The sequence below is a fragment of the Wyeomyia smithii genome, chromosome 1, assembly GCF_029784165.1.
Source record: "Wyeomyia smithii strain HCP4-BCI-WySm-NY-G18 chromosome 1, ASM2978416v1, whole genome shotgun sequence".
Lineage (NCBI taxonomy): Eukaryota > Metazoa > Arthropoda > Insecta > Diptera > Culicidae > Wyeomyia > Wyeomyia smithii.
In genome coordinates, this window is record NC_073694.1 from 40,255,604 (window position 1) to 40,274,576 (window position 18,973).

Here is an 18,973-nt window from a genome sequence, read left to right on the forward strand (position 1 = left end):
CCGACTTGGGCCGTTGTCTCAATACTTTAATTACTTTTTCAATTGTCGTGCTATAAATGCTTCATTAGTCGTTCTACTATTTATTATCTTGATAAAAAAAAACAAGATTTTAATAGCGACTGTTGTGGATTTTCGGCTTTGGTGAAAAATCCGAACGGCAACTTCGGGTTAATGAGTTTAGTAAAGAAATAAAACAAAATCTACTCCCTTTTTTAGGTAAAGTTTTGCGTTTGCTAAGAATTTTTTCAAGTCAAAAGAAAGTTTTTTCGCGGTGTTTAGGGTATTTACGATGAATCTGAGGTGAAAATGGAATTTGCATATGTCAAAGTTACTTTTCGAGTAACCTATTTTGAAAAATAGTTGCGAAAGTTTTTTGAATTTCTTAAGATTTTTAAGCACATACCAATTTCCCGCAATGGTTTTACAAGTGGTTAAAAAATTTTTTTTTCACTGCAATATTTTTAATGGAGAATCAGTTTTTTCAATTTATAGAGAGTACCTAGGTGAAAATATTTAGATTTGTTTTTTGCTGATTTTTCCTCTGTACTATTATAGGTACATAAAAACACGCTTGTTCTTATAGTGGCAAATTCGGTCATAAACAAATTGTTAATCGTAAATTTTCCATTATTTTTCGGTATAATTACGATAAAAAGACGTAAATATCCTTAAAAAAAGGCATATGGTGACTTCTAAATTCAAAACAAATCGGAGTTTCCAGTAAAGACTGTGCGGAGATAGTAGATTTTTTAAGTTTTTTGTTATTTTTCATCAATTGACAGAGTTTGATTGAAATTAGATTTGTAGAAAACATAATGTTTCTGTGTCGCTTTTTTCTCCTCAAAAAATACTGCAAAATGCCTTTTTCATTGCAACCAAATCTATGTGGTTTTGATTCCGAGGATGCAAGTTGCATAGGGTCGATGTTCTTTCTAAATAATGCTGCGACGTAAAAATACTTTCAATCCATTAGGGATACCACCTTTACCAGAGTATCTTACTTTCTGTTCATTAAGCATTGAGAAGATAATTTTATATGAAACCTAATTTGATCATTTTAGTATACCTTCACTTTAGGAACTCGGTGCCACCCTTATAAGAACCATACCACCACTATAGGATCATAAGTATTATTACAAAATTCTCATTTCCTCCAAATCTATGTATCCTCAATGTTAAAAATACTTTACTATCAAAAAAACGAATAAATTTGTGTTCTACTACTGCATTGCTACATGGGCATTGGGATAAATTAATTTGATTTTGATTGTTTTCGTCGATTGTGATGACTAAATGCGCCACTATTATCTTCATCAACAAAAAGTTTTTGTTTGCAAGTTTTTGCGTAACTTTTAGAGCAGTTTTGTGAAATGGTGTTGATAGTGTTTTCTCATAGTCTGATATGCGTAGGAAAAAACCCTTATCAAGAAGTTTCATCAAGAACTCCGAAACAGTTTTGTGGAGTGAGAGGAAAAACATCGAAAATGGATTAACGTTTTGCGAAAGTAGTGTCTTGGTGATTTTAAAATAATATACCTAGTACCCTCGAGACTACAATGAGTAGTGGAGATGAACAAAACAGCTGTCTTAAGCCTGATAGTGTAGAAACATCCTTCCAGTTCCGATTCATACAGCGAAAAAAGTTCCCATAGGTATATCTGGATTTCTACATTTGGATATTCACTAATCTTATTTGTGAATGATTGTTCTATTACCCCCTAGTTCTGAAGCCCACCTTCAGACAAACTTCGGTAAAATCATTTTTTATTTTGACCTTTCTGGTCTTCAGAAATACTTTTCGGCGATTCTGGGCTCAATTTGAGATCATTTTTTTTTTTAGCCTTTAGAAGCACTTTTCCGCGAATCTAAACAGAATTTGGGATCTTTGGGCCCATCCACATACCACGTGGACAGCTGGGGGGGGGGGGGGGGGTATGTGTAATGTCCACGGTCCATACAAAAGAAAAAAGAATTTATATGAGCAGTTGTCCACGGGGAGGGGGGTCAAATTCGTTTAAAATCTGTCCACGTGGTATGTGGATGGCCCCTTTTTCTAATTTTAATTTTTCTGGCAATTCTGAGCTCAATTCGAGATCATTTTTCTATTTTAGCTTTTTCTGGCCTTTAGAAGCACTTTTCGGCGATTCTGAGCTCAATTTGGTATCATTCTCTATTTAGGCCTTTTTTGGCCTTTAGAAGCACTTTCCGGTGATTCTTAGCTCAATTTTCGATCATTTTCTATTTCGGCCTTTTCTGGCCTTTAGAAGCACTTTTCAACGATTCTGAACACAAATCGGGATCATTTTCTATTTCGGCCTTTTCTAGCCTTTAGGAGCACTTTCCGGTGATTCTGAGCTCAATTCAGGATCATTTTCTATTTCGGCCTTTTCTGGTCTTCAGAAGCACTTTTCGGCTATTCTGAGCTCAATTTGGGATCATTTTCTATTTTGACTATTTCTGACCTTAAGAAGGCCTTTTCGGCAATGCTGAGCTTAATTGAGGATCATTTTCTGTGTTGGCTCTTTTCTGACTTTAAGAAGGCTTTTTCGGCAATTCTCAGCTCAATATGAGATCATTTTCTATTTCGGCCTTTTCTGGCCTTTAGGAGCACTTTACGCCGATTCTGAGCTTAATTTGGAATCATTTTACATTTTGGCTATTTGTGACCTGTAGAAGGCTTTTTCGGCAATGCTAAGCTCAATTTGGGATCATTTTCTATTTTGTTTTTTTTTTCTGGCCTTCAGAAGTACTTTTCGGCGATTCTGAGCTCAATTTGGGGTCATTTTCTATTTCGGCCTTTTCTGGCCTTCAAAAGCACTTTTCAGCAATTCTATGCTCAATTTGGGATAGCTTTTTATTTTAGTCTTTTCTGGCCTTCAGAAGCACTTTTCGGCGATTTTGAGCTAAATTTGCAATCATTTTTTATTTCGGCCTTTTCTGGCCTTTAAAGCACTTTCCGGTGACTCTGAGCTCAATTTGGGATCATTTCATATTTTGGCCTTTTTTGGCCTTCAGAAGCATTTTTCGGTGATTCTGAGTTATATTTGAAAACATTTTCTATTTCAGCCTATTCTGGCTTTTAGAAGCATTTTTCAGCGATTCTGAGCTCAATAAGGGATCATTTTTTATGTTGGCCTTTTCTGGCCTTTAGGAGCTCTTTTCGACAATTCTGAGCCCAACTTCAGATCATTTTTTATTTCGGTTTTTTTCTGGTCCCAAAAAGATTTTTTTTGGCAATACTGAGCTCAATTTGGGATCATTTCCTGTTTTGGCTTTTTCTGGCCTTAGGAAGCACTTTTCGGCGATTCTGTTCTCAATTTGGAATCATTTTATATTTTGGTCATTTCTGACCTACAGAAAGCCTTTTCGGCAATGTTGAGCTCAATTAGGGATCATTTTCTATTTTAGCTTTTTTCTGACCTTAAGAAGGCCTTTTCAGCAATTATGGGCCAAATTTGGGATCATTTTTCTATTTTGGCTTTTTCTGGCCTTTAAAGCACTTTTCGGCGATTTTTAACTCAATTTGAGCTTATTTTCTATTTCAGCCTTTTCTGGCCTTTAGAAGCACTTTCCGTTGATTCTGAGCTCAATTTGAGATCATTTTTTATTTCGGCCTTTTCTGGTCTTTAGAAGCACTTTCCGGTGATGCTGAGCTCAATCTGGGATCATTTTCTATTTCGGCCTTCTCGGAGTTTAGAAGCACTTTTCAGCAATTCTGAGCTCAATTTTTGATAATTTTTTTATTTTAGTCTTTTCTGGCCTTCAGAAGCACTTTTTGTTGATTCTGAGCTATATTTGGGATCATTTTCTATTTCAGCCTGTTCTGGCTTTTAAAAGCATTTTTTAGCGATTCTGAGCTCAATAAGGGATCATTTTTTATTTTGGCCTTTTCTGGCCTTTAGAAGCTCTTTCCGACAATTCTGAGCTCAATTTGGGATCATTTTCTATTTTGGCCTTTTCTGGGATTGGGATCATTTTCTATTTTAGCTTTTTTCTGGCCCTTAGAAGGCCTTTTTAGCAATTATGAGCCAAATTTGAGATCATTTTTCTATTTTGGCTTTTACTGGCCTCTAGAAGCACTTTTCGGCTATTCTGAGCTCGATATGAGATCCTTTTCTATTTTGACATTATTTTACCTTTAAAAGGCCTTTTTGGCAATGCTGAGCTCAGTCTGGGATCATTTTCTATTTTGGCTTTTTTCTGACCTTGAGAAAGCCTTTTGGCAATTCTGAGCTCAGTTTGGGATCATTTTCTATTTTGGCTATTTTGGCTATTTCTGACTTCTAGAAAGCCTTTTTGGCAATGCTGAGCTCAATTTCGGATCATTTTCTATATTAGCTTTTTCTGACCTTAAGAAGGCCATTTCTGCAATTATGAGCTAAATTTGGGATTATTTTCTTTTCCGGCCTTTTCTGGCCTTTAGGAGCACTTTTCGGCAATTCTGAGCTAAATTTGGGATCATTTTCTATTCTCCCGTTTCTGGTCTTTAGAAAGCCTTTTTTCTGACCTTAAGAAGGCCTTTTCAGCATCTATGAGCTAAATTTGGGATCATTTTCTATTTCGGCCTTTTCTGGCCTTCAGAAGCACTTTTCGGTGATTCTGAGCTATATTTGGGATCATTTCAATTACAGCCCATTCTGGCTTTTAGAAGCATTTTTCAGCGATTAAAGGATTTATTTTTTATTTTGGCCTTTTCTGGCTATTAGAATCTCTTTCCGATAGTTCTGAGCTCAATTTGGGATCAATTCCTATTTTGGCTTTTTCTGGCCTTTAAAAGCACTTTTCGGCGATTCTGAGCTCAACTTGGGATCATTTTCTATTTCGGCCTTCTCTGGCCTTTAGGAGCACTTTTCGGCGATTCTGAGCTCAATTCGGGATCATTTTCTATTTTGGTCATTTCTGACCCTCAGAAAGCCTTTTCGGCAATGCTGAGCTCAATTTGGGATCATTTTCTATTTTAGCTTTTTCTGACCCTAAGAAGGCCTTTTTAGCAATTATGAGCCAAATTTGAGATCATTTTTCTATTTTGGCTTTTTCTGGCCTTTAGAAGCATTTTTCGGCGATTCTGAGCTCGATATGAGATTCTTTTCTATTTTGACGTTCTTTGACCTTTAGAAGGCCTTTTTGGCAATGCTCAGATCAGTCTGGGATCATTTTCTATTTTGGCTTTTTTCTGACCTTGAGAAGGCCTTTTCGGCAATTCTTACCAGCTTTTCTGGTCATTAAAAGTAGTTTTCGGCGATTCTGAGCTAAATTTGGGATCATTTACTATTTCGGCCTTTTCTGGCCTTTAGGAGCACTTTTCGGCGATTCTGAGCTAAATTTGGGATCATTTACTATTTCGGCCTTTTCTGGCCTTTAGGAGCACTTTTCGGCGATTCTGAGCTCAATTTAGGATCATTTTCTATTTTGGCTATTTCTGACCTTTAGAAATCCTTTTCGGCAATGCTGAGCTTAATTTTGGATCATTTTCTATATTAGCTTTTTTTACCTTATGAAGGCCTTTTCTGCAATCATGAGCTAAATGTGGGATCACTTTTTTATTTTGGCTTTCTCTGGCTGTCAGAAGCACTTTTCGGCGATTCTAAGCTCGATATGAGATCACATTTTGACATTTTTTGACCTTTAGAAGGCCTTTTCGACAATGCTTAGCTTAATTTGGGATCATTTTCTATTTCGGCTTTTTCTGGCCTTCAGAAGCACTTTTCGGCGATTTTGAGCTCAATTTGGGATCATTTTTTATTTTAGCTTTTTCGGTGATTCTGGGCTCAATTTGGGATTAATTATTATTTTGGCTTTATCAGGACATCAAAAGTATATTACTTTTCGGCAATTCTGAGCTCAATTTGGGATCATTTTATTTTCCGGCCTTTTCTGGTTTTTGGAAGCACTTTTCGGCGAGTCTGAGTTCAAATTGGGATCATTTTCTATCTTGGGTTTTTTTTCTGGACTTCAGAAGCTCAATTTGGGATCATTTATTATTTTGGCTTAATCTGGCCTTTAGAAGCACTTTTTGGCAATTCTGAGCTCAATTTGGGATCATTTTCTATTTTGGCGTTTTCTGGCCTTCAGAAGCACTTTTCGCCGTTTCTGAACTATATATGGGAACATTTTCTATGTCGACTTTTTCTGGCTCTCAGGTGCACTTTTTAGCGATTCTGGGATCATTTTCTGTTTCGGCTTTTTATGCTAAAAAATGCATTACATGATAAACGCAAAACAAAACAAACTTCTGGTATACTCAAAACATTCTACTTATACTAACTAGTACTCACAGTGTAAGCCATTTTTTCCATTTTCGTTCCTGTAATACTTGTATTAGTCCGAACAAGAAAGGAACCTTTTATGGTTTCTCCAGCGGCTTTCTCACGTACGCTAACACTTTTCGGGAATGCTTTATGAACTATCGTAAATTATTCGATTTAATCAAACTAAGTATTACTACATGTTACCAAACTACCAAACTCGTTGCCTTCTAAACTCTACTAAATTGCTTATTTTCACTCCACAGATTTTCTCCCCTAGGAGTTGTTAACGATTTTACGCCGGTGTCCACATGAACAACCATGTACTGTTTTACCGTGTTGCGCCAATATATAAGAGTGAGAAAAGTAGTTTCAACGATGATGTTAAATATTAGCTTGAGAAATATTTTATTTAGATTCTCGGAAGAGAGTTCATCAGTATTCTTGTAAGCAACAGCAAAAAGTACCGGATCTGTTGAGTATTAACACAACATCGTAAAACAAAACAACTTTACCAAACAAATCGCTTTATACTCTCCTCGAAGGCTTTGCTAGAATACATTAACCTTTCGTCATTCAGGGCAATATCCCATCGATCAGTATCGGGCGTACACCGTGACACATGCTTCAATCGGCTGACAACAATTAATAACCAATGGCATACAGTCAAGCCGCTTAGAGCCCAATGGGTGTCGACCGACCGACCGTGTGGCGGTCACGGCAGACAGTGCAAAGCCTGCAATCCTTTGGGAGATGCGACCAAGATACCGACAGCTAACAGCTCTAACGGTTTCCGATCTGTGGGTGGGTGTGTGTGCCTTACCATGGCTTTGTGTGACCAAAAGTGTCGGTATGTGCTGTACACGGTTCAAGTAATTAAAATTAATGAACCTGACTCCACCGGGACAGAGCAGAGCCACTGCCGAGAAGCTAGTCTGTCTGTCACTCAAGCTTCAGAGGACAGGAATGTGGGCACTTGAACTATTAAAATGAACAGAACACAACCAGGATGGCCACTCCGACGTTGCCGCCACCTAGGGACTTAATATCACTTCATCACCAGCTTTGCGGCGTAGTAATGGGGAACAGGAGGGATGGTGGAGGGAGCGTGCGACCTGGTGTGATTCTGAATGGTTGTTTTTTGCTCCACCATGGTTGACGCTTCCACTTGTAGAACAATGTTGTGTATGCATAGTGCTTGCGGTTGGTGTAGGCACTATCTACTCGTCCTGAAAGAAGTGCCCTTCTGCTGCTAGTACCAGAAAATCTGCTTAAAATGTTTGCTACCCCCTAAATGGCACGAGGACTGCTGCAACTGGCGGTAATTTGCATGCAGTAAATTGCATTTCGCAAATTTGTGCGTTTCCTTGCGGTAGAGGCCATTTTTTGGTTTTAAAATGGTGACAGTTGTCTGCTGGGAAGCGTTCAGTGGAAAATTTTGTGTTAGTAAGTTTAACTATACAGTCACAAAAAAAACCACTTCCATCTTGTTTTCGACATGTTCCTAGGTGTGAATGTTTGGCTGTCGTAATAAAAACAAGATAGAACGACGAACGTCAAAACAAGAGCAAAAGTTATGTCGATGTTGAAAGGGTTACTACTATCGTTGGATGTATTAATTCTTTCCTCTGGTTCAGTTTTCCAACGCTAAAACTAGAAATCCTTTTCATGTCGATGCAATTGTTCACGTTGTTAGGTACGAGTCAGCAACCTGATTGCAAATATAAATTCCTCAACTACAGCACTCAAATACCAGAAATAGTTTGGGGCGAAAATTTCATTCCCGTAGTGTTAATAATCTAGATTTCACAGCGAATTTAAATGCACAGTGTTCGCAAGGGTAGGAACGTAGGATTAGGAATTCAATCACCAAACAATTTTCGAAAAATAAAACATAACTTTTCACGACTGTTACGCCACAATCTGGGGCAGTCGCTAATGTCACTGCTCTAATGGCATTTCTCAGAGAACTGTGAAACCAAGTCATTGTTAATCGCATAACTTGAATCGGACGAATGCGTGTATATGTCTCTCGATGGTCTCTATATCAAAGGGAGGCTGCATTCGCACAATAACCTATGCATGATTTTCGAATAGAATGGTAGATAATAGGATTTGTGCGCCGTTGATTGATGCGAGCATAACAAAGTTACGATTATATTTTCGTTTATTTTAGACTATAATGTGGTACTAGAAATGCACCGCAGAAATATCACATCGAAGTGATGCAGAAAGAAATACTCTCTACTAATACCCCACTGAACCAAATGAATCCCGGCAGCTTCCAATTAATGCTCGGTAAAGTGAGCCCAATTAGTTAGCTCAGTTGTCTAGACAACTATCGAAATGCATCGCACTCAATCGAAGGTTCAAACAACCGGACTATCGATTTTGTGCTTGCACGAGCACATGCCTCTGGCCTGAAAACCACTGGTCCGATGCTCGGATCCGACCAGCATCATACGTTGCAGCAAGTAATGTGACGTGACATGACCAAAGCCCGATAAACGAGATCGAATCCAATTTGGCCAACGAGCTTTTCTCTTCCATTTGCTTCAACGGTCCTTTTCGCAAATGCGTGAATCTGATACGACGCAACATGTCCTGATGTGGTAACTACGAGCTGGAATTGTCCCAGTATCTAGAACGAATGGAAGGCTTTCGCCCTGATCCCTTAGCCCATAGCAATGCTAGCGGATAATGAGGTTCAGATTGTTATCGATGGATAGGAGATAGTTTTCCCAGCAACTACAGAACTGGGCTTGTAATTCTAACGAGTTAATACAGGTATAATTAAGTTTATTTGACACGTGGGTGGCACTGTATTTTTATCGCTGCAGCAGGGGTGTGAAAAATCAAAACCAGAACGGCTAATTTCCAACGGATTGCCTTCGTTCTTGCAGCAATCGATTGGAATGTTTTCTACGCATCCGCCAAAATGCGTCGTAATGTGTTTATGTGAACTATTGTACTAGGGTTCATCTACCATGAACATGAACACGAAAATCGTCATTTTAGACCCCTTCCTCTCGTGGACGAGGACATTGACCATATTAACCAACGTAGCCGCAAAGTTACAGAGTCCGCTCTGACAAGCGGGTGGTCATGGGTTCAAATCTTAGTAGAATCAAAGCCGTTCGATGTCAACGGACTTTTAACCCTCTGGTGCCCAAGTTAATTTCTGAACGGGCTTCGGTAAAATCACTATGATAGCCAGCAACCCCATAAAAGAATAAAAACTTAATTGAATGGAATTGCGATGTGACGATGAACAAATCTGCCTACCTGTCAGAGATGCCAGAGCTACTTCAAGTAAATCCGTACATTCTACGGATTTTTACGGATATATTATATATACGTAGAAGTGAAACAAATCCGGAAGTCTACGGAAGAATCCGCAGATCTGACTGGCTAACTACCCGTATGATGAAAAAACCCATGTTAAATACCCACGAAAATGACTAATGCAACAAGTAGGGGACCATACTTAAATGACGTAGCATTCAAGGGGGAATCATCGTTTGTGACAAATTGTGACAATGGGAGGGGCGTTGGTTTGTAACCGACGTAGTATTTATTTTAAAAGACCAAATTTTTACAGGGAAAATGTATACTAAAATACACTAGAATATTGCGCAAAGTTTTGCAGCGAGAGCTGTCAAAATCTTTTTATCTGTGGCATTTTGAAATCTTCTGAAAGCTCTGATACGTAAACAATCGCTTGGATTTCCAAACACACGATCTGTTTTGAAAATAAAAATCGTCGTTTCTTTGTGGCTTTTAATAGTGAAAATTACAAGATACTCGTTTCTTTTTGAAGCTGGTAAGTGCATGGATTAGTTTTTTTGCGAATTCCGGAACATTTTCCGGAGTTTCTACAAACATGGATCACGCGAAGTATTATCATCTATACATCTATAACTTCTTTCCTTTTCGTACCAAAACACAAACCCTTCGAAGCACCCCCCCCCACCCCTCTACGAAACAATAAGTAACGCAGACTCAACCCACCTTCCCCCCTTCATGCGTTACGTAATTTGTGTACGACGCCCAAGTGTATGAGTGATAAACAAATTTAATTAGACGTGGTGATTTTTTCAAGTAATTTTTTTTTTTGTATATATGTTACCAGTTGTATTTTTGTACGTTTTTCTTAGAACCGTAGGGGGGGGGGAGTTCATCGAATGCTACGTTTTTTCAGGGGGAGTTAAAGTTTTGTTACCAAATGCTACGAGGGGGAAGGGGAGGGTTTGAAAATCATGAAAAAAATGATACGTCATTTAAGTATGTTCCCTAGGTGGCGCGGCGTTGAAGATAGAATGAAGAAATTTGAAAAAGAGGACGCACTGTGCTGCACACTGTTTGTATGTATACAGATGAATGTTGTACGCGAATTTCTTAAGTTTTTCGTCAACTGTTACGTACTGCTTATAATCGCATACCAATCCCACTTGCGTTCTTGTCGTTTTTATAGGGAAGTTATGGTAAATCTCTATCTTATTACATTATGTTGAAAATATGGGAATAAACCACGCTCAACAACTGAAATAACTTAAGCAAGAAAAAAAGCTTTACGCGGTGTTTTCTCAACATGATTAAAATTAAGGTGGGACTGATGTGCGATTATAGGCAGTGTACTAACGTTGAAAAGCATAAAGATGGCACCGAAGACAAGTGGCAAAGTAGCCGTGCTCAGACTTTTCCATTTCCAGGAGAGAAAGCAAAGCAATCTGGGTCTGCAACTGAAGCCAAAGTTATTACGAAATACACTAGATAGAAGTATCCCCTCCCAGCTGGTCTCGAGGTACGATGCTGCCCTAACAAGCTATTGGCCGTAGGTTCGAGTCTCGGCTGGGGATAGACAATTAATACTAGATAGAAGTTCATCACTCCTGCCAAGTATAAATTACTATCATCCACAAAAAAGTGGCGCTAGAAGTCCTTGAAATAGAATTGTTTTTCACTAAATGCGATCATATTTTAACCATGTAAATTAGAAATCGTTTGATCGTTTGATGATTAGGTTTAAAGAAAGCAAGATTCATCTCGCGTCATATGCAAATGGCAGTTTGAAATGACAAGAAAAATTGCCGAATGCCACTATTGTAACAACACCAAAGGCACTGCTTAGCACCCTGAAACATTTACTTGATGTTGTAAAACAGCGTTTTATTGAATTCTGCTTTGGAATAATCAAATTTTCTAAAAAAAAACTATTTTTACTACTATTATCAACGTTTTGGCGAGTGGCAGATGTGACGACCCCCTGGTCGACGCGCCTCACATACTGAACAGGATGATATTTCTGGCAACCCATCCAAGGCAAAAACGTCAATAGTGTCAGAAGAAGGAAAAAGAGCGATCTAAGAGTGGTTGAGCAATTTGCACATGCAGTGCGTAAAAGTTATTAAATTATAATACAATAAATCGTGCGAGGTATTATACAGCCAAATGATTTTCAACATATGTTATTAATACTGCTAGGTAAATGCTAATCCTAAATCTATTTTGTTACTGAATATTAATTCTAATTGCCTAATAAAATTCTTACCCTAGATTGTAACCTATAAAATAATAACTATAACCTATATACAAAAATTGGATAGATCTAAATACTAAACGTAAGTTAACCACACTTTCTGAATTTCTATGTTTCTAAGTCTCATGTATTAGTTATAGGAATTTTTTATCGTTGCATAAAACACGATTAAAAAATAGGAAGTGATCTTTACTTAGTTGATTGTACATCAGCAGCAGAAAAATAGTAACTACCCCAATTGAATAATTTTGAGGCGCTAAAAAGTGCCTTTATTAGTGTGCCGTTATATACACGCAAAAGTTCAAGTATTGTACAATCAAGATGTCTTCTCGATTCACATAAATTTTGCACTGAAATTGCACAATAAATGTGTGAAATGCATAACGCAACAGTTGTACTGCGAATACATTGACATAGATTGAAATCAGAATGTATATCATATACACGAGAATCGTGATGTTCCGGTAAACTTCAGTTTCGGACGAACGATCATTTTAGGGTGCTCGAAAAATCGTGCTTCATTTGCGTTCGCCGGTTCATATAAACGACTTGCTCATCCGTTGGAAACTATGTTACCGTGAGACGTAATTCTACGTCAATATCGTGTTTACGTGAACATGACTATCACCCCTCCATCCTACCGTGGACCAGCGTGGACATTTGCGTACTCTCTAAACCCCTAAGTTGTCCATGTAGAAAGTGAACGGCCGACCCCTTATCGAAATTTGTCAAATCTTGTCGAAACGCAGATTTCCCTAGCACGGGCATCAGAATATTACAGCGAACTAACAGGAAATGCACTCTTCTAGAGGTGGGAACAATTGATTACTACAGTGAGCTGATAAAAACGGTCCCGCTCACTAAGGTGAACCAGTTTTTTTTCACCGCTCACTAACTCTTTTCGTTCTACTTTTTTTTCGATCAGTATAGTTTATCATCAGACACCGCAACAAAGAGCCATGTGAAAGCTTTACACCCATTCTACCGAGCGCAAACCCTCGCTAGAAACTGCAACAGCCGCCCAGCAACCAGCTCCCACTGGCTATCTGATCTGCTATGCATAACCCATCCACCAACCGTGAGAGCAAGCAAAAACAAACTTGCACAGGGGCTGACTGACGCCAAGTACGCACACGAATTAATAGCAAATGTGGAACGAAAAGAGCGAAAGAACTGGTTCACTGATCTTTTGAATCTATATAGATAATATACATGCAAGCGATCCGCGGCGCAGGCGGGCTGATCAAAAGAGTTATAGCGAGTTTTCTTGTTCCGCTGGGTCAGTGAGAATCTATTCAAGAATAAAGAAATGACATTGCGAATTACGAAGCCTGTAAGAAGGAGATGTCGGATAGTTGTTACGAACAAAGCGCATGCGGTGGCAGGATAAAACAGACAAATTTTACAGTGCGCCTCGGATGTGCTGCCAGGTCAGGTGGGCAGTGGAATAAAGAAACTCGCTATTAGCTCTTTGAAAGAGCGAAATCTTTTGATCGCTTTCAGAAAAACTGGTTCTTCCGATAAACTCTTTTGATCAGCTCGCAGGCAATTCGCTCATGAAGAGCCATTTCTTTTGAGAGCGATAAAAAGATTTCGTTCTTTTAAAGAACTGATTATTGTGATCAGCTCGCCTGTGGATCGCCTGCATCTTTATAGACTCAGAGGATCAGTCTTTAGAAAAGAGCGATAGATCACTCATTCACTTTGAAGAACCAGCTTTTTAGATCAGTTCGAGAGCAGATTGCCCACCTCTACACAAGGCTGTATAAGTTTCTGTTTTCGGTTTAAACAAATATCGTAATTAAGATCAATATGTAAAAGAGCGCGTGGCTGAGAGTGCGGCATCTCCTGTTTTTTGCGTCCGTCCGAGTACAATTTTGTTCCCCAGTCGCACAAGTGCAATATGCAACACGCAACAGAGTTATAAGTTGTTTAGTGGCTGAGAATGCGCAGAATCTGTTTCTACTTGCTTCCATCCGTCACGAAAAGGAGAAATTGCTTATCGCTTCTTATAGTGTTGCGTATGTGAGAAATCAATCGGTCGGCGGTCAGCGCAAAAAGGTTGACAACAAGAATAAGGTTCTAAACAAAACATAAAAAACAGGGAAAGACTCTTAAAAACAGTTGGAATTTTTTAAATATTTGTCTATAATAAACATTGGAAACAGAAAACGAGCTCGTGATTGGTTAACCGCTGCTTTCCCAATTGATGTTTTTTTTTTTTTTTCAATATGGGTCATTCCATACGAAGTGTACATGCCACTTGGACACGACCCTCACAGATTTTGTTCAAAGTTGGGGGAATTATTCATCTACGGTCTCTTTGGAAAAATCCCAATTTTGGTGTCGATTGGAATACCACCCGCTCTCCAGGACCCCCTCTTTATTGCAAAGTCCCACAATTTTTGTCAAAAATCTCTTTTTTTCTTTTTCTTACAATTCATAGACGTAAGATTTGCGAAAAATACTGATAGGTGATTTTTGAAGAAAATAAACCAAGGAATCTAGAAAAAATATAAGTTTTGACCGGAAGTGTAGCCAGATAAATTATTTTTGTATTTGAAAACTAAATTTACATTTTTCGGCAAATGCAGCCATTTTTATTTTGAATTTGATAACTTCATCGTGTTCCTTGAAAAATTTCACATGAAAAACAACTATAATCCCGAGGTAATATGAGCCAATCTCGAGATATAACATTTTTACGAAAAAAGTAACGAAAAAAAGACGTAAGACACCCGAAAAATAGTGATAGGTGAATTTTGAGGAAAATAAACCAAGGAATCCAGAAAAAATATTGTTTTTGCCCAGAAGTGTTGCCAGATGGATTATTTTTGTATTTTAAAATTAAATTTGCATTTGTCGGCCTATGCAGCTAATTTTATTTTAAATTTGATGGTTTCATTGTGTTTCTCGGAAAATTTTACGTAGGAAGCACTTACCACTTCGTGGTAATATGAGCCAATCTTGAGATATAACATTTTTACGAAAAATTATTTACGAAATTCAAAACTATTTTCGTAAAAATGCTACATCTCCCAGCTGGTCTCGAGGTACGATGCTGGCCTAACAAGCCAGTCGTCGTAGGTTCGAGTCTCGGCTCGGGAGAGACTGTGTTAGTGTCAGTAGGATCGTAGCGCTAGCCCCGCAATTGTCCTGAACACTCAATAGTTGGCTGCGAAGTCTGTGTATAATAAACAGAAGGTCGAGTTCCAATACGGAATGTAGCACCAAGGCTTTGCTTTGCTTGCTATATCTCGAGATTGGCTCATATTACCACGGGGTGATAAATGTTTCTTACGTAAAATTTTCCAAGAAATACGACGAAACCATCAAATTTGAAATAAAATTAGCTGCATTTGCCGAAAAATGCAAACTCAGTTTTAAAATACAAAAAGTATCTATCTGGCAACACTTCCGGTCAAAAATAATATTTTTGTCTGGATTCCTTGGTTTATTTTCCTCAAACTTTACCTATCACTGTTTTTTGATTGTCTCACGTCTATAAATTATAAAATAAAATAATTACGAAGTTTAGAACTTTTTTCGAAAAAATGTTATATCTCGAGATTGGCTCATATAACCTCAGGATGATAGTTGTTTCTTATGTGAAATTTTCCTAGGAACACGATAACATTATCAAATTTAAAATAAAAATGGCTGCATTTGCCAAAAAATGTAAATTTAGTTTTCAAATACAAAAATAATTTATCTGGCAACACTTACGGTCAAAACTTATATTTTTCCTGGATTCCTTGGTTTATTTCCTTCAAGAACCATCTATCAGTGTTTTTCGGACATCTTACATCTATGAATTGTGAGAAAAAGAAAAAAGAGATTTTGAACAAAAAATGCGTGACATTGCAATAAACAAAGGGGTCCCACAGAGCGGGGGGTATTCCAATCGACACCAAATTTGAGGTTTTTCTAAAGTGACAGTAGATGAATAATTCTCCTAACTTTGAGCAAAATCTGTGATGGTCGTGTCCAAGTTAGTGCTTTTCGTGGTCACTTCGTATGGAATGACCGATATCCATTTGCTGTTATTCTCGTTCATGTTTACCTGGTAAGAGAAAACCATCTCCAATATCGAAGATGTACAGTATACAAAAAAAGTTTTCCCTGTCTCGGTGTCTTTCACTTAAATTTAAAAAAAAAACACCAGAAAACTAGAACACAGTAAATTATTGTTCAGTTTATTAATATTCAGTAAAACGAGGATAGATTTCTTCCATAAAAACATCAGAAAAAACGCGGTTGATTGTTGTTCAGTTTATTATTTTTAATGCGAAAACAAAGCCTTAGTTTGAATTCGAGACAGGATGTTGAAAAATGTTTAAAAATAATGCAAAAAAGTATTCACACCTTTTTGGCTTACATAGTTTTAGTACCTCGTGTGACCAACTTGGGCTGTATTACCTTCTCGCCATCGTCTTTGCATCGACTTAAACCTTACCAGTTGACCCTTTTGCCCATTATGTGATGTTTAGCAATCAAATTTCGGATGTTGATCGAAATTTGTGCTTTTTGAGTAATTTTGAATATGAAACTGCAAATTCGAGCACTAAAACTTCAACAGCACAAAATGACGGCTAGACGCATCGTTTACATTAGAGAAAGTTGCTGAATACACACTAGCACTCTGTAAAACACTTCAACCGTAATATCCATCCGAGAGAGGATAAACTTTTTTCTGTAATTTTTGTACTGTTCTCATAATTAATCACATAAAACCTCTAAAGATATAAACATCGCACACTGTTTCCAAAGCTGCAAAAACGTGATCGAAATTATTTTGACACAAAAACATTGATTTTAGAGCCGTACGTCTTCAGCAAAGTGGTTCCATTAATTATTCTCCTTATTATAGAAGTAACAATTCTATGATTAATCCATTCAACAGGGCGAAACGAGTTTTACTTTTCTCATTTTGGAATATAAAAATCCACTTTGTTCATCAAAGTTGTAGTAAATTATAAAAGAAACAACCTAGTTGTAGACATCATTCGTCTATCTATTTATTTAAAGGGACTTTTGTGGGGTTTTCTATAGATTGCTATGAATAATCTTTTTTTGCTATTTAACTTTTTATAGTGAATTTCTACAATTTTCGAATGTTCTACAAAATTATTTGCTTTAACAAAATAAACAATATCTCCGAAGAAAATTTATTTCTATCTCACATGTATTTTTGGTTGTTGACGATTTTTACTTGAATAATGCTTGAATAATGCTTGAATAAAGTTGTTCTATTCATTATCCTTCATTTGGTAGAAGTGTGAAATTTGTGATTTATCTACCTAAAAGTGAGAAATGAGTTTTATTTTTCTTAGTTTTGCATACAAAAATCCACTTTGCTGAGAAAAGTACATTCTGTAAGAAACAACTTTGTCGAAGACAGTATACTTGTATCTGATCATTTAAATGAACTATTGTGAAGTTTTCCCTAGAATGCCCCTTTAAATCATTTTTTCAATATAACTTTTTATAGTGATTTTCTAAAATTTTTCACCACTAAATGTTATATTAAAAAAATTATTTTTAGTGGGCATCTGCAGAAACCTCCACAAAAGTCCATTAAAAAAGAAGTATTGTACCTTTAAGAAAGATGTTTCTTATAAAATGTGTAACAACTGCCGAACAAAGTGAATTTTTATATGCAAGAATAAAAAAGGAAAATTCGCTTCTCACTGTTAAGTGGATTAATCACAAAATTGCAACTGCTATAAAAAGGAGAATAATTAATGGAACAACTTTACCAAAGACATTGTGCCTGTAAAATAATTTTTTGGGTCAAAAAAATTTCAATCACGTTTTTGTAGCTTTGGAAACAGTGTGCGTCGTATGTTCGATGGAAAAAGACAAAGACACCAGTCAAAGTGAAAAATTTTAAATTGGTAGGGGTTGTGGATCAGTTGTATTTTTATCAATTCTAAACTCTGGTCAAATCCGCTACAGAACCCCAGTGGTGTAACGTTCACTACAGTTCGAAAATACTGTGCGTACAAAGCAATAGATATGCAACTAATCCGATTTCAATCAAAGTTAAAATTAATCCAATCAATCAAAAATGCTGAGTTCGATTCTAAAATTCATTACACTTCATTCAAATTGTTGAAATGCCTTAACAAAGTTGGTTAATTAGACTCTACAGCAGCATTTCGAATTCCACTCCCATGTCGGCCACCAGTCAACACAGAACCAAACAAAATTTGGTTGTCTCCCAGTCGCATAGCAACAATATGCAACACGTAACACCATAATAAACTGTTGCGTGGCTAAAAGTGCTGCACCAGCTGTTATCTGCTTCCATCAAATGCAAGAATGCAAGTGATGTAACAAACAGTTTTTGTGTAGTTCTACGTCAACCTACGTCAACAGAGCAATTCCTCCCTTGATTTAGATGAATGTTAGTGAATGATTAGTTCTTTTGTCATTTACAAAAATAACGGGAAACTAATAAAAGAAAAGGTTTTTGGTTATTGTGTTGTGGGTAAATGGTCTAATTATTCACTGAAAAGCACCTAGATGAAGTAAGGAACTGTTTTTATCTGTGATTGCGTCACTGTCGATGATGTGTATTTTTTCGTTGCCGGCTTTTGATATAATTGCACGACATTAACCTACCTGCATTCCGACTAAAGTTTTAATGTTATTATAAACGTCCGTAGTGATGTTTGGAGTAACAGAAAAAAACCGTCAATTCCCGCAAGGGCTACAAAGATCTCAGAACGTTCTTGTGGTTGCCTCAGACTCCAGTGTAATCTCTGTGCAGTTTCCTTCTACTCCAACACCTTCCAAATCGCCACATGTAGTCGAACGAGTTTCCGTACTCAAATTATCTGCATCATCAAGAGTCTTAGCGAAAGCCTCATTAGTATATTTCGAGCTTGCAAGCTTCCATTGAAATAATTTATTTCAACTGTCATAGCTCAAAAGGTTACCATAACAACCGTATACAACATATTTTTATGAAAAACAATTAATTAAATGTTCCTGCACGTATTAACAGTGACGATGATAACGATGGGTACGACAAATACCGACACTTGTTGTGTCAGCACATGGCATTTTTACTAGAAAAACGATTAAGCCCCCGCTGTACGGTCGACCAGGATTACCATCCTCTTATTCTAGTCCTGTCTGTCACAAAGCACATCAAATCATAATATTTACGCTTTACCATTTT

The 18,973-nt window shown here is 37.3% G+C and overlaps 1 protein-coding gene across 1 annotated transcript in view; it reads left to right on the forward strand.

Moving 5' to 3' along the window:
- LOC129724073 (uncharacterized) overlaps positions 1-18,973 on the forward strand; it is a 214,452-nt gene that overhangs the window by 22,889 nt on the left and 172,590 nt on the right. The window lies entirely within an intron of this gene.